The sequence below is a fragment of the Triturus cristatus genome, chromosome 2_1 (assembly GCF_964204655.1).
Source record: "Triturus cristatus chromosome 2_1, aTriCri1.1, whole genome shotgun sequence".
Lineage (NCBI taxonomy): Eukaryota > Metazoa > Chordata > Amphibia > Caudata > Salamandridae > Triturus > Triturus cristatus.
Window position 1 is genome coordinate 36,887,958 of NC_140581.1, and position 16,455 is coordinate 36,904,412.

Consider the following 16,455-nt stretch of genomic DNA (forward strand, 5'->3'; position numbering starts at 1 on the left):
TTCCAGAATAAGGACACTTAAACTATGTTGCCTACCAGTATCAATGACATATCACTCCAACATTACACCTTGTAGTCCTGTCTAATGTAATATTTCCTATACACTGATTTACACACACATGATTGATGTTCTCTGTGTAATGTGTGTCTGGTGTAAAGTGCTCTGATACCTTACACTGGTATGAGTGGCGCTATAAAAGTAAATGAATCTGAGAGACAGTGGTTATGGAGACTTGAGGGGCACTATTAAAGGGTGCTAGTGAGGGAATCCATGTCACAGGTGGTCATTGTGGGGGAGCCAACAGACATTGTTGCACAGGGGGCCACCAGTGTGAAAGCCGGCCCTGATTGTAAGCCTGTCGTGAGGCGGAACCCATTGCAGCCTTCCCCTCTGGTTTGGGCGGCCAGCCTGATGGTCCCTGAGGAGGGTTTTGCTCAGCCTCGTAGCCTTGTGGCCTCTCTCAGTCTGGGTGTTTGCCTTAGCCTGCTGCAGAAAGGCAGAACTATTAGAAGTCCGTCTGAGGTAAACTATAGGCCTAATAAAAAATGGAGGGAGGAGCAAACTGGCTTACTTACTTGCATCTGCTTCTAGGAGGATCCACTCCAAAGAGAGACCCTGCAGTGTTCTGCCATATTAGAGAAACAATGTCACATTTGCAGGGGATACTCCCTCGCGCTGGCGGCTGTCTGTGGACTTCCCTAAAAGGAGATAGCGCTCGTGCTGCGAGGCGCTCCCGTAGTTGGGGTCCAACACACATGGCGCATGATGTCGGCCATCCCAACAATTGAACCATTCGTGGTTGTTAGGAATCAATGCATTTTCCTAGACCAGAAGCACCAACTTACCTGTGCTTTGGTTTGAAAAGACCGGTATGGAAGTGGGCAGGCAAATCAAGGTACAGGTAGGCTCATTAAACCGTCTTGGAACTCCCTGCTGAAAAGACAGTTTCTAAAGGTGGCGGAAAAACAGGAAGTCCAGGGTCAGCGCTCTAGTTGTTCTCAACTCAGGCCGTCGAGAGCAGTGTTTGGAGTGAAGCATGTGCAACCGTTCTTGCGACGCACTTCACTGAAGTTCTTGGTTAGAGTAGTGGCTCTTTTTAGAACCACCTCAGCTCGTCGGTAGAATAGTGTTCAGGGTCAGAGTTTCGTTGCGCATGTCAGACGGATAATTTTTAGGGATTCTAGTGTTTCTGTTACAGGGTGTTGTCTTCTAGTTTCTGTGCACTTTGCATGTCGCTGAGTTCCAGTCAGAAATAAAAGAGCATTCCAGTCAGAAAGGAAGACAAGATATCTGGTCAGAGTTACTTACCAACTGGTCGCGAAGTGCATAGTTCTTCTACTTCCTTCTTCGGCTATGGTCACGCAAGTACCCTAGAGACAAGAAAAGATGACAAGACAATTGTTTAATTGAAAATATAAAGTTTATGCCTGAACTTCAGAAAGATACATTGTATATAGTATGAAGTTAGGAATAATTCTGAATGGTATTACAATTCTAATGCAAGCAGCAAAAAATGAATTCCTATCTTTTGGGTTAAACATCTGAGGGTAGCAGTTTTCAACACAAAAGAGTAAACACTATTCCCCAAAAGAATAGAAGAGGAGCTAAGGCCTGTCAAAACAGGGGTACGTTTAGACATAGTACAATATATAGGAATAGATACAAGAAGCCAGAATATAGGATATGTTAATGTGTCTTATTGTTTTACAGTGCACAAACCAATTCTAGAAATAGAATTCCTGAGGCAGTTCGTAGTACCCAGAAGAAAGGACAAGGCAGTCTCTTCTCGTTATTTTTTATTTTATCCAATTCCCCTTTCCCCCTTGAGTATTCCTTAGACTCCCTCGGACATTCTTGGTGAGGGGTGTGGGAAGAATCGGGAGGGGCATTGGGACCCGGGAGGACTGGGAACTTAAGATAGCAGTTTCTGAAAGAGTGAAGTGCCCACGTTTTTAAAAACCTCACCTAAGCAGAATGGCTAAAGGTTTTGAATTAAAGGATCTGGGCAGAATTCTAGAAGTAATTCAAAAGGAGTTAATGGCAGTCAGGGAGGAAAATAAGACCCTGAGATTAGATTTAGTTGCCACTAGAAGAAAAACTACAGAGTTAGCATATAAAATGGATGGATATGTTTCTGGGTCTAGCTTTGCAACCTTGTCCCCAGAAGCTCAGGTTTCAGGTTCATCTCCGACACTTAATCCTAAGAATACTGCTCAAGTCATACACTCCTTGTCGCCAGTAATTTCTTTGGCTTCCCCCAAGCGTTTTAGTGGTGATTCCCACAAAGCCCAAATATTTTTAACTCAGTGCTCTATTCATTTTATGTGACGCCCAGCAATTTTCCCTGATGCACAATCTCGAGGCGCCTTCGTATTGTCTTATTTGAGCGGAGACACAGTGGTGTGGTCTTTCCCATTGGTGTCTAAAGACTCTTCAATTCCATATGACTGATGAATTTAAAAAAGAGTTTCTACGAATTTTCGATAGAAGAAGAGTTTCACAGGCCCCAGATAATGAGTTGCCAGAGTTAAAACAAGGAAATAAAGAACTAATTGCCTACCTAGCGCATTTCAACAAGTTAATTGTTGAGACAGATTGGCCTGAGAATAAGAGGGCTGCCCTCTTTTATGGAGGTTTAAAAGATTAACTTAAAGACGCCTTATCTCAGATCCCAAATAGACCCACAGAAGTCTCCACCTTTATTGATCTGGTTCTGAAGTTGGATTATCGACAAACTAAGAGGAAGGGAGAGCAAAAGAGGGATTTTCGTTCCAGTGTTCCCCGGTTTGATCAGATGAGATTCAAAGGATTCAAGACGTCGGAGAATAATCGGTCGGTCAAATCAATAAAAATAGGAACAGTGCATGGTCCTCTTTCAAAAGAAGAAAAAGAGAAAAGAAGACTAAATAATCTTTGTCTATACTGTGTGAAAGTGGTCATTTAGTAAACATGCATTTGCAATGCATTGGTATCGCCTTTAGGACCCTATATGTATTTAGCAATGCAGCATATTAGCCTAGACGCTGAAACATGTACTGTTCTTTAATGTGGAGGGATAGTGAGCACCAAACTGCGTTACACACCAAGTTTGGGAACACATGGAGAGTAATATTGCCTTTTATCGGGAAATGGTATAGTCCAAAGCTGTGTTTTGAATATAGAATCAGGGCCTTCTGTGGTCATATCTCTCAAAATACAAGATTTGAAAAAAATAATATTATTTACGGGTGCCGGTGGAAGACAATTTTTATGGACCAATCTCTGTGTGGGCAGAAGGACATGGAGGAGGTAGGTAGTATGGGTGGCAGGCAGTGTGTGGAAAGCTGGACACAGGAGACCTTAATAGCACTTAGCATGAATTAATGTACCTCGTGACAGAATCCCCTATCGACTTTCACCGCGTGGGTGGGGCTTACAAAAATCATGTTTCTGAAAAAGCAGAGGTAGCTAAATAGGATAAATGTGAGTGAATGCTGCAGCGCTCTTTTTTCGGGCTACTTTAGAAACAAACCGTTATTCTTGCGGTGCGGCATGCTGACACGGGGGTAACAGACCACCGGAGCAATGTCCAGGGGCAAGGAGTGCTTTAATAGGGGAGGAGGATATGGAATGGTGCAGGTAGAGTAACAGGCAGCGGCCCTATAATCAAACAAAACTGCAAAGTATAAGAGTACTAGTGAGAGATAAAAATGGAAATTCACCTTCATATATGGTATCTGGAGGAATGAGCTGCATAAAAGGCAAAACAGAAGGGAAAATAAAATAATGAGCGTCAGAAAGACTGGATGAGGCAGGAAAGTTGGCAACATGACAGACACGAGAGCTTGTCGAGAACACAGTAGAGATGCATGCTGGGAAATTGAATATATTCAGCGATTCACTCGAATGAGGTCGCAAATCAGCAAGTACAGTTAATGGTGCAAACCCACTATATTAAAATTGAAGTACGTGGAAGTTGGCATGGACATAGACCAGTGATCTCATTTAATGCTGTGGCATGCTATCTAAGGCAATAAAAAAAATGATTTTTGTCTCGAGTCAACGGGAAGCTCACAAGATGTGATTTTGAACAAACGCCACCGGTAGCGTCTCTGTTTCTGCCAATGTTAACCCAAAACTACTAGTCGGAAGCTTAGTCGGAGTGCGTTTTTGGAAAAGGCGTTAATTTTATGCTAGCGCGCGAGACAATAGCAAAATACAATTGGAAAATGTCATCATGAGGATGGAAACACTAAATAAGAAATGTGATTTTAGTATGCTTACAGCTATTGTGGAGTGAGTTTTCGGGATATCGGATAGAGTAAGGACTGCACGAGATGTGATGATTTTACGATGCTTTCTCAAAATGTCCATATATTCAAATATCGGGTTGATTTTGACTGCCAGCCATTCTTCCATGCATTGAGGGCGAGGTATTGTCAATGTCATAATCAAGAAGAATAGCTTCAAGCTACGAAGGTTTAGACTACCACGATAGAGGACATATTTTTCATAGAACATTGAAAGGGCTACATGCCAAAATCTAACGTGGAGGAATGGCGAAAACTATAAAAGCAGGCGGCATATAATCCATTAGACAGCATGCCAAACCATTCCCCTCTGAACTGCCCTCACTAAATCCGGCTAGGTTACATGAAACCCTTGAACTTGAACGGCAGATTTTCTCCTCGGCGGCAACTTGTCCTCCATACCCGAAGGCAGAGTGTTTCATCTTCCCTGGTGAGTCAGCGGCCGCACCTCTTCCCTCCATACTGGTTGACACAGCTCCCAAACCCCCCGGCCGAGACAGTGGCTGCCCGCCCTCCAGCAGTAAAATCCACCGCTTCTCTGCCTACACACACTTTGGCCTCACGCTGCTACTTGCTCCCGCCCTCTCACAGGCTGAGTCGGGGACCCTGAATAAGACTTTCTGGGGCTAGCTCTGCCTTTGGTCAGGCAGTCCGCCTGACTTCTGTTTTTCGCGGCTCTCGGCACGGTTTCACCGGGGCATCGGCAATGCAGGGTAGGCTCCCGCTGCATTCCTAACAGCACGCAAATGCGGGGTAGGCTCTTGCTGTACCATGCCTTCATCAACATACGGGGTGGGCTCACGCCACGACTCCAGGCAATGCGGGGGAATCCAGGCATCGCGTGCATGTTAATGCGCACTACTTTAAAAACAATCATTTGAAATGCAATAGAACTCGCATTTACGCGAGTCCTATTGCATTTTAAAAGGGAGTACGGGCAGGCAAAAAGGCAAAAATGGGAGTGCGGGGGGGGGGGGCTGTCCCAATAAGTCATGGACAACTAGTTAGCATTGAGAAGTCTCGTTCGTTATCGGAATTAACCAGACAAATCGCTCCACCAACTAAGAACGGCCATGCACCACCACCCACAGAATCGAGAAAGAGCTATCAATCTGTCAATCCTTTCCGTGTCCGGGCCGGATGATGTTTCTGTGTTGAGTCAAATTAAGCCGTAGGCTCCACTCCTGGTGGTGCCCTTCTGTCAATTCCTTTAAGTTTCAGCTTTGCAACCATACTCCCCCCAGGAACCCAAAGACTTTGGTTTCCCGGAAGCTGCTCGGCGGGTCATGGGAATAACGCCGCCAGATCGCTAGTCGGCATTGTTTATGGTCGGAACTACGACGGTATCTGATCATCTTTGAACCTCCGTTCTTGATTAATGAAAACATTCTTGGCAAATACTTTTGCTTTGGTTCGTCTTGCACCGGTCCAAGAATTTCACCTCTAGCGGCACAATACAAATGCCCCGGCCGTCCCTCTTAATCATGGCCCCAGTGCCGAAAACCAACAAAATAGAACCGGAGGCCTATTCCATTATTCCTAGCTGAAGTATTCAGGTGAGCGGCCCGCTTTGAACACTCTAATTTTTTCAAAGTAAACGCTTTGGACCCCCAGGACACTTAGTCAAGAGCATCAAGGGGGCGCCGAGAGGCAGGGGCTGGGACAGGCAGTAGCTTGCCTCGCGGCCGACCGCCAGCCCGATCCCAAGATCCAACTACGAGCTTTTTAACTGCAGCAACTTTAATATATACGCTATTGGAGCTGGAATTACCGCGGCTGCTGGCACCAGACTTGCCCTCCAATGGATCCTCGTTAAAGGATTTAAAGTGTACTCATTCCAATTACAGGGCCTCGAAAGAGTCCTGTACTGTTATTTTTCGTCACTACCTCCCCGAGTCGGGAGTGGGTAATTTGCGCGCCTGCTGCCTTCCTTGGATGTGGTAGCTGTTTCTCAGGCTCCCTCTCCGAAATCAAACCCTGATTCCCCGTTACCCGTGGTCACGATGGTAGGCACAGAAAGTACCATCGAAAGTTGATAGGGCAGACATCCGAACGTATCGTTGCCGTCACGGGGACGTGCGATCGGCCCGAGATTATCTAGTCACCAAAGCAGCCGGGCGAGCCCGGATTGGTCTCGGTCTGATAAATGCACGCATCCCGGGAGGTCAGCGCTCGTCGGCATGTACTGGCAGGATCAACCGGGTAGCCGCACCTGCTGACGGGGTGAGTTCGGGGGGCCGCGCGCCCATCTCACCGACCAGACAACCTTCGCGCACCCCTCCCTCTCAGGAGCCTGCTGGGGGAAGGAGCCCACCCGCCTGGGCGGAAGGGCTCACTGAAGGGGTGGAGAGGTGCGGTCGCATGGGCACCAGGAGGCCCAGCCGTGTCCCCTGGAAGGGAGAGGCGGGCCGAGGCGCAGCCTGAGCGAGACGCAGGGGTGACAGAGCCGGTCGGCGGCGACACCCCTCGGAACAATCGTTCCGAGCTGCTGTGGAAATGTGCTGGGTGGAGAGGGGTGACGACGAGGCGCACGGGGCCTACAAACCTGCTGGGCAGCAGCATCCGAGGGCCTGGCACCACCCGACCCCTTTTGCTCGGGTCAGACCACTGGGGACAAGAGCTGCCGGGGCCGCTCGGCCTTCTCTCTGCTGGGTAGGGTGAAGGGCCACCCGCCAGGCGGCAGGCCCTCGAGTCAGACAGTTGAAAGGGAAGCTATCTGGGCGCTCTGTGCCCCAACGAAAGAGTGAGCGGGTGCCGGGACATGGGGGACCGGAGGCCCAGGGCCCCAGCTGGGCTCCAGCCATGGAGGCTGTGAGGGGGACCAGAGGGGCCCTCCGACCCGGGGCCCGCAGACACCTTGCCAAGCAGGGGAGGCCTGCATGGGACCGACTGACCCCAGTCCTGGGCCCTGGGTTGAGCAGCAGGCTGGAGGACGGGGCCCAGGACCGAAGCACCCGACCCTCCAGACCCCGTCCCGGGCACCCTGCCACGCGGCAGGACCGAGGACGGAGCCCGGGGTGGGGAGGCCACCCACCCTGGGGCCCTCAGGGTCCCCGGCCGGAGCTTCTGAACCCAGCTAAGTAAATCAATCAATGTACTTATAAAGCCCACTACCTACCCGTGAGGGTCTCAAGGCGCTGAGGGGAAAGGTGTGCCGCTACTGGTCAAAGAGCCAGGTCTTGAGGAGTCTTCTAAAGGTGATTAGGTCTTGGGTCTGTCATAGGTGGGTAGGGAGGGTGTTTCAGGTCTTGGCCGCGAGGAAGGAGAAGGATCTGCCGCCGGAGGTAGTTCATTGGATGCGGGGGACTGCGGCGAGGGCGAGGCTGGCGGAGCAGAGCCAGTGGGTGGGGGTATAGAGGCTGAGTCGGCCGTTGAGGTAGGCTGGTCTGGTGTTATGGAGGGCTTTGTGTGTGTGGGTGAGTAGCTTGAAGGTGATCCTCTTTTCTACGGGGAGTCAGTGTAGGTCTCTCAGGTGAGGGGTGATGTGGCTGTGGCGAGGGACGTTGAGGATCAGTCGGGGGGAGGCGTGTTGAATGCGTTGCAGTTGTCGTAGGTGCTTGGCTGGGATGCCTGCGTAGAGTGCATTGCCGTAGTCCAGTCTGCTGCTGCCGAGGGCCTGGGTCACCGTTCTTGTTTCGGTGGGGATCCACTTGTAGATCCTGCGAAGCATGCGGAGGGTGTTGTAGCAGGAGGAGGAGACGGCGTTGACCTGCTTCGACATGGAGAGGGAGGAGTCAAGGATGAATCCCAGGTTGCGTGCGTGGTCGGTGGGTGTCTGTGCTGTTCCCAGCGTGGTCGGCCACCAGGAGTCATCCCAGGCTGAGTGGGTGTTTCCGAGGATGAGGACCTCTGTCTTGTCCGAGTTCAGCTTCAGTCGGCTGTTCCTCATCCATTCGGCGACGGCCTTCATTCCCTCGGGGAGGATGGTTTTGGCGGTGTGCGGGTCTTTGGTGAGGGAGATGATCAGCTGGGTGTCGTCGGCGTAGGAGATGATGTTGAGGTCATGCTGGCGGGCGACGTGTGCGAGGGGGCTATGTAGACGTTGAACAGCGTAGGGCTGAGGGATGATCCCTGGGGTACACCGCAGATGATGTCGGTGACCTTCGCCGTGAACGGGAGCAGGGAGATGGGCCGGAAGTTCTTGATGTCCTTGGGGTCCGCCATGGGTTTCTTGAGAAGGACGTTTATCTCGGCGTGCTTCCAGCTTTCCAGGAATGTGGCTGTCTCGAGGGAGATGTTGATTACTTTCCGTAGTTCGGGTGCGATGGCTGCGTCTGCTTTGTTGAATATGTGGTATGGGCAGGGGTCTGGATGGAGTTCATGATCTTGCGTGTTTCGTTGACATTGGTCCAGGAGGTCAGGCGGGTGGAGTTTGCCGGGGGGGGTGGAGTCTGGCATTGTCGGGGCGGTCGAGATGTTGAAGCTGTCGTGGATGTCAGCGAACTTGCGATGGAAGAAGGTGGCCAGCGAGTCGCACAGTTCTTGTGAGGGCGGGATGTCGTTGGTGTTGGCGCTGGGGTTGGAGAGTTCCTTCACGATGCTGAAGAGTTCTTTGCTGTCGTGAGCGTTGTTGTCCAGGCGGGTTTTGAAAGACGATCTCTTGGCTGATCTGATGAGGTGGTGATGTCTGCGGGTGGCCTCCTTGTGGGCTGCGTGGCTGTCAGGTGTTCGTTCGTGGAGCCATTTCTTCTCCAGTTTCCGGCATGTTCTTTTGGAGGTCTGGAGCTCTTCGGTGAACCAGGTGGCTTTCTTGCTGGTGCGGCTGTTGGAGGGTTTCTTGAGCGGGGCGAGGGTGTTGGCGCATTTGTCTATCCATTGTCTTAAGTTGCGGGCGGCGGTGTCTGGGTCAGTGGGTGGTTTCTGGGCGAGGGTAGTGGCTAGCTGGTCTTCGGTGACTTTGCTCCAGCAGCGGCGGGGCAGCTGTTGGGTGCGGTGGTGCATGGTGGGTTACTTGTACGTGAAATGGACGCAGCGGTGGTTGGTCCAGTGGAATTCGGTGACGTGGTCAGAGACGTGGGTGCTTGTGGAGAAGATGGGATCAAGCGTGTGGCCGGCGGTGTGGGTGGGTGCTGAGACGAGTTGTTTGAGGCTGAGGTTGGCGAGGTTGTCGATCAGGGTGGCGGTGTTGGCATTGCTGTTGTTCTCGAGGTGGAAGTTCAGGTCCCCGAGGAGGATGTAGTCCGTGGAAGCGAGTGCGTGGGTGCTGGCGATGTCAGCGATGGAGTCGCTGAACTGTGGGCGGGGTCCGGGGGGTCTGTAGATGAGGGTTCCTCTGAGGGTGGTGTTGGGGTCGTGTGGATCCGGAAGTTCAGGTGTTCGGCGGTGCTGAGGGTGTCAGCTGAGTGTGTGGAGACCTTGAGGGAGGACTTGTGGACGATGGCTATTCCTCCTCTGATTCTGTTGGCGCGGTCTCTGCGGAGATCTTGTAGCCGTCCGGGATGGCTATGGCGATGTCAGGTGCCGAGGAGTCGTTCCACCAGGTCTTGGTCAGGAAGGCGACGTCTGGGGCGGAAGTGTCGAGCAGGTCTCAGAGCTCGACGGCGTGTGTGAGAAAACACAGGGCGGACTTACGGTCATGTCGCTATGGGAGGGCTCTTCTCGAGGATTGCGGGGGTCTCCCTACGTTCCGGAGGAACCGGACTGTCAGGAACTTCAATACCCATACTCCTCCCCTGTCTATTCACAGACGGAGATCGAGGACGTTCCGGAAGTGGGCGGAGTTGACCCCGGAAGGACTATCATAGACCCAATGAAAGGAGGAGGCAACAAGAAGGCGGGAGATCAAGCCAGGAACAGAGAAGAAGGAGATCGGAGGGACGAGCAGGCGAGAGAAGACAGACCCGGTACGAAGACCGTGGAAAGAGAGACCGAGAACCAGGATGCTTGGACGGGAGACGGCTGCGACGCGGAGACGGAGGAGTGGTGGTGTGAGGAGTGGTGGTGTCTGCCGGAGGAGGCGGGGGAGCGGCCGCAACTCTGGAGAGTTGCGGCGGAGCCAGTGAGTGCAACCGTCCCAAGGGATCCCGGGGTGGGTCTAGGGGAAAGCGGGGAGTGACTATAGGGGCTGGTGAGGGTAGGTGGTTTAGAGGGTGGAGATGGGATCACGAACTCACCCCTAGACACCGATTATTAGCAACTTGCCCTGTGGAAAGAATACCGTAGAGCGCATTAGATATCAGAGCCAATGGTGACTCTGAAACTGCATATTACGCAAGCAGGACTAAATCTAACCCAAGCGCCTCATGTTGAAAGGCGTTAAAAGACCCCGTTGACGTACAGGAATAGGGTCGCAGTTTGGTTTTGTTATCCCTTTTATTTTTCGTCCCTGCCCTCACTATTCATAAGAAAGAAGACTTTGTGCACGTCGTTGTGAGAAGTTGGCCTGATATATGATGTCACTAGTTCTAGTGTACACCTTGTAGCAGTCCAAACAACCCTTATGGTGATTGGTTGTAAAGTCAACCTTATAGACCAGCTATCCTAGTGGTAGCATGGACAAGAGCAGTCTTAGGCTAAACTCTGTATGGCATGTGAAGCCAGCTGTTATACCATTTGCAATCCCTTGAATACCAAATGAAAGGACACCACAACAGATATATATAAAAATAGAATGTATTTATTCTAGTCAAAATACCCTCAGCACTCTTTATGAGATTCGAGGTAAGTACAACACAGTCTTATTTAAGCATACATAAGTCACACAGGAAGACTGCTTTTAACTAAACTTGTGTCGCGCTGTGTCATTGATTGTATGGGTGACACGCGAGCGCTCTTTGTGATTTCTGTTTGCCTGTGAGGTATTTTAACGGGGTTGGGGAGAATTGAAGGAGGGAGTCTCAGAGAACTATATTAGACATTTGCAATTTGCACTTACCCGCACTTTAAAACTTCTAATCACTCTTGCATTTTGCGAGGGATACAGCATCGGTATCTTTTCATCGAGAAGTCTAGCTCCTCACTTCCTGTTGCCACCTTAGCGCCGCCATTTTGGTTGACGCTCTAGTGGTTGAACCGCCACGGTTGGTTCTCTATTTAGGAGGGGCCATGCAAGCGCGCAGCGCGCGCGCACAGCGGGCGTGCCGGCGGCGCGCCAGGGGCGCGCCAGAGGCAAGCCCGTCTGCGCCCGTCCGCGCCTCGACCGCACCCAGCGCCAGCCACGCTGCTCGAGCCGATATAAGTCCACTTAAATATACTAAGGAACAACTACTAGATATTAGGAACAAGGCTAGCGGGGGGAAGAAGATTATTGAGGCGCCGCAGTCCAGGCCGGTCCTTGAGTGTGGCTTGCTCAACTGCCGCTCCCTGGCAAAACACCATCAGGAAGTCTCTAATCTGGTGGAAGATCTGCAATTGGATGTGCTATTTCTCACGGAGACATGGTGTAGTAATGACTCCCTGGTGGAACTGGGGCTCGCCTGTCCGGAGGGCTATAAGATTCTCCACAAGCCCAGAATAACCGGGAGAGGTGGAGGGGTCGGGGTGATGTTTAAGGACACTTGGGACTTTGCCCCGCTAAAGGTTGACGAGGTGGGGGGTATTGAGCTATTAGGATTCTCCCTACAAGAACAGAGAGGGAGGCTCCTCACAGGGATGGTCGGTTACAGACCCCCAAGCTCTAACACTCAGTACCAGGCGCTCCTGGATGTCATTGCGGCCCAGTCACTGACCCATTCCAGATTGTTGCTTCTGGGTGATTTCAATCTATGGGAGAATGGTATTTTAGATGGCCACTTAAGAGATCTCAGGGAAACCTGTGAGAGCTGTAACCTGCATCAGCTGGTCCAGCAACCTACCCATCAAGGAGGGCACATTTTGGATCTTCTGTTTGCTGACTGTAACGAAACGGAGGTGGTCAACATTCTACCTCAGACCTGGACCGACCATTCGTTGATCCAGTTTCGGATTCGATTACCTGGCGGAAAAACAACTAGACTGCCTCCTGTCACATATCGCATGGGGAGAGACTGGGCAAAACTTTTGAATAGTAGGGCAGAGCTACTCTTTCGAAACTTGCCTCCTTTTGATCCTCATGAGTCAGTGGGTGTGAACTACCGTCTGTACCAGAACTACATTCATGAAGTATTAGATCAGCTTGCGCCTCTGAAGCACCTGAAGGCCAGAATAAAACATTCCGCACCGTGGTATACTGAAGAGCTGAGTATCACGCGTAGGTCCTGTCGGCAGGCAGAGAGGAAATGGCGCAGTCATTATGCTGAGCATGATAAAGCGGCCTTCAAAAAGGTGCAGGCTCAGTATAAGGAGCTGATGGCTAAGGCTAAGGCGGATTTCTTCACCAACACCATCTTGTCAGCACCAAATAGCGCCAGAGCTCTTTTTAAGATCGTTAGAGACCTCTCCAATCCCACTAGTTTGGGAAACAAAGTGGTTGCGTCGCAGGCAATATGCGATAAAATCGCCTCCCATTTCGAGGAGAAAATCAAAAAAATTGTAGGGGGGCTAACTATGTGTGACCCCCCCTCCAAAACATTCTTGGACACATGTCTTCGGAAGAACCAGGGGTGGTAACCTCATTGGAGCATTTTATACCACTCACAAATGAGTTGTTTAACAGCTGTGCACAGAATGTGAGGTCAGGGTCTCCGCTAGACCCCCTACCTAACAAGATCTGGAAAGAGCATGCACAGGCACTGCTTCCTCGGATGTGGCAGATATGCTGCCAGTCCTTGGAGGAAGGGGTGGGGCCCGAAGCATGGAAACTGGCAGTGGTCACTCCTCTACTAAAGAAGCCATCTCTGGACCCAGGAGATCCTACTTGTTTTAGACCTATCTCCCTGCTGCCGTTTCCTATAAAAATTCTTGAAAAGGTAGTAAGTAGGTCCCTTTCTGGGTACCTGGAGGAGTTTCATCTCCTGGACAAAAGCCAGTTTGGCTTCAGGCCAGGTCATGGAACGGAGACAGCTCTGGTCACTGTGCTGGACAACCTGCGGATGCGTGCTGACAGGGGCCTTTCGTCGGTACTGGTCTTGTTAGATATGTCAGCCGCATTCGACACGGTAAACCACCGAATTTTGTTGAACAGATTGGAGCGTCTGGGAGTTAAGGGGTGTGCTTTGAGTTGGTTGCAATCTTATCTCGCAGGGAGACAACAGGTAGTTTCCCTGCCCCCTTTCACCTCTAGCAGGACCATGGTGGAGCATGGGGTCCCTCAGGGATCGGCCATTAGCCCCATCCTTTTCAACATTTATCTGCAGCCTCTAATCCCTATTATCAAGGCGCATGGGATTGACCTGGTCAACTATGCAGATGACACCCAACTGGTGTTCTCATTGGAGGGGAAGGGCGCACTGACTATGGACAACTTCCAGAAGTCTATGAGTCAGACTTCAGACTGGCTCAGGGCCAACTCCTTGCAATTTAATGGAGGCAAGACAGAGGTGATCTACTGTCCTTCGGCAGGAGTAAGAGACATGCCTTTTGACCTCAGACTGGCCCCAGAAGCGGAACCCATTGTCCCTGTGACTACGGTGCGGAATCTGGGGGTTATGTTTGACAATGATCTTCAAATGGCTTCCCACGCTAAAAAAACAGTGGGGGTGTGCTTTGCTCTCCTGAAAGCCCTACGACAGATTCTACCTCTTCTGCCTGTGGAGAAAAGACCTTTGGTGGTACGCAGTATCATCCTGAGTAGGTTGGACTACTGCAACTCTCTGTATCTAGGAGCCCCTCTTTACATCTATCAGAGTTTGCAGAGGCTCCAGTCTATGGCAGCCAAACTGGCGCTGAATAGGAAACGTGCTTCCTATAAGGGAAAGGGTTAGGTTCAAATCCCTGTGCATTGTCTATAGAGCGGCACATGGCCTTGGCCCAACCTCCTTGCAGGAGAAACTGTCCTGGTACAAGCCTCAAAGGACTCTACGTTCATCGAGTGCCTCTCTGTTAAATACTGGCAGGGTCAAGAAGGCCAGGATGGGAGGTAGGGCCTTTAGTACAGTGGCCTCGCGATGCTGGAATGACCTCCCTCTGAATATCAGACAGGCGAACTCTCTGATGGACTTCAGGCGGAGTCTGAAAACTTGGCTTTTTCCTAGGGAGGGGCACATGATCTCTTAATCCTGCATTCCTTGGTCGGCCTTTGCTTTTCTATCTCTTCTCTTTCTCTTGTTTCTGCTGGTGGACACTCTGTTGGTTCAAAAGTCTTTTCCCATCTCAGTGTTAGCGCCAAGATACCCGTAGGGTGATAGTTGCGCTCTATAAAAAATAAAATACAATACAATACAGGTAAGTAATACAGTTAGGCCCTAGGGGCCACGCAAACCATATACTAAGTAAGTGGTATAAGGACCACTGTCACAAACACAAGTTAGGCCTAGGCCTAGGGAATCGCTGGGGCTACACTATACTACCAATTGCTAGGAAGTGGGAGGCCCACGGGATTCAGGTGCAGAGTGGAAACACTCACGCGTAATGCGTTAAAGTCGATAGAAATAGTAGTGTTTAGAATTAAAGAGTTTTAGGACACTTCGGAAGGAGCTAGGAGTTAGAGACTTGGAAACTAGACCCTAGGATAGTCAATACCCTTGTGAGCACCGGAGTACTCAAGTTACCTAGCCCACGGGCTGCGGGTGCATAGGTGTGAACTTGCGTCGGGTTTCGTCGTCGACTCCTATGGATGCCTGAAGAAAAGATGCTGACAGGCAGTCAGTGAAGAGTGTCCGGTGGATTCCAAGGATGGAATCAAGAAGAAGGATACCTGCAAGCAGAGGGGACAGAGTCTAGGTCACCAGCCAGGAGCCGCGAAGGAACCAGGCGATGTTGTGAAGATGCAGGTGAAGAGGTGAAGCTTGTCGCAGCAGCCACGGGTACCAGGAGGTGTCGAGGATGACCAGAACCAGGAGCTGAGCTGCCCCACAAAGGCTCTTGCTGTTGGCGGCGTCGATGTCGAGTTCGGACCCAACAAGCCTTGGCAAGCACAACCTACGCAGGATGAAGGATTCGCCTCTGTTGCAGACCAGGAAGGCCTGAGGTGCTTCTCTTTCACAGGGAAGCAAGGGCCAGTCTGGAGGAGCCAAACCAGTGGTGGAAAGTTAAGGGTTCGTCGTCACAGAGGCTACTAGCCAACGGACAAGTAACCAGACAGACGCGTCAAGCAGGAAAATGCAGAAGGGCCCCACGCAGAACTCGTGGAGTGTGGAGGGCTGATCTTCGGTGCAGATGGTGCTCGGGGTTGGGGCTTCTCAATCCCCAGAGCACAACTTTGAGGATGCCTGAGAAGCTGCGCTGGAAGCTAGTAGCCAATTTCCCCAGGTAGCTGGTCCCACGTCTCTCGTCGCCTCCACGGATCTCAGCTTTGCTGTGGATGTGGATCAGGGTCGGAGAAGTCTGGAAGTCAAGGCGCTGGTCGGGCTCTGAAGTCAGTTCCTCATAGAACTTGGGCAAAGCAAATGGCAGGTCGCTTGATGGTGCCTGTTTGCACAGGGTGGTCACTCCTTGGCCACAAGGGAGATTCTTCAGTCTTCTTCCGTAGTCGCATGTCGAAGGTCCAGAGTTTCTGTTCAAGTTGCAGTTTTTCAGGATAATCTAAAGTCCTAGGGACTCAGCTCCCACTCTTATACTAATCTGGGGGGCAGGGTTACCTGCTAGGTTCCTCCTATGGGTGGGACCAGGGAGGGGGGTGGTTTCACCCCCTTCCCTTTGTCCAGTTTCGCGCCAGGACTGGGGCTGGAGTGCCCCAGCACCGGTTTGAACCGGACTATGCATGGGACACCTTGTGTGCCCCAGGCAGTGTCTCGTTTCATTCATCCCTCCCTGCCCCAATACACTAAGTCCTGTCTAGGGTGGTGCTAGCACCTCCCAAGGCAGGAAACCTATTGTCCAAGCCTCCCTCGCTGGAAGGACTCCCAGCAGCAGGAAGTCAGACTTGTGTCTGTGGCAGCAGCATCCCATTTTGTGATGCTGGGGCTCTGGTTAACTTTAACCGGGTAGTAGGTCTTCAACATGTCTTCTCCCTCTGGAAGGGGGGAATACTATCCTCATCACCAGAAATGGTGTGGGGGTAGTATTCCAAAGTGTTAGACACCTTACACGACATGTTTTGATAAATCCAAACCATAGTTACCATAACCGCGAGGATTATTAGGCACTTTAAGAGTATATGGTAGGCGATATCATAGAACAGCTATAAGGACATGGTTCCGAAAGCTGCAGA

At 51.1% G+C, this 16,455-nt stretch overlaps 1 protein-coding gene and 1 pseudogene across 1 annotated transcript in view; both read right to left on the reverse strand.

Moving 5' to 3' along the window:
• Positions 1 to 16,455, reverse strand: part of LOC146863666 (long-chain-fatty-acid--CoA ligase ACSBG2-like) — a 386,688-nt gene that overhangs the window by 311,841 nt on the left and 58,392 nt on the right. Inside the window, exon 2 of the mRNA XM_085627762.1 lies at positions 1,309 to 1,370. The gene's annotated coding sequence lies outside the window, so the exon portion shown is untranslated. The remainder of the gene's footprint in view (positions 1 to 1,308; positions 1,371 to 16,455) is intronic.
• Positions 5,532 to 6,491, reverse strand: LOC146863667 (18S ribosomal RNA; annotated as a pseudogene; the record flags this gene model as incomplete).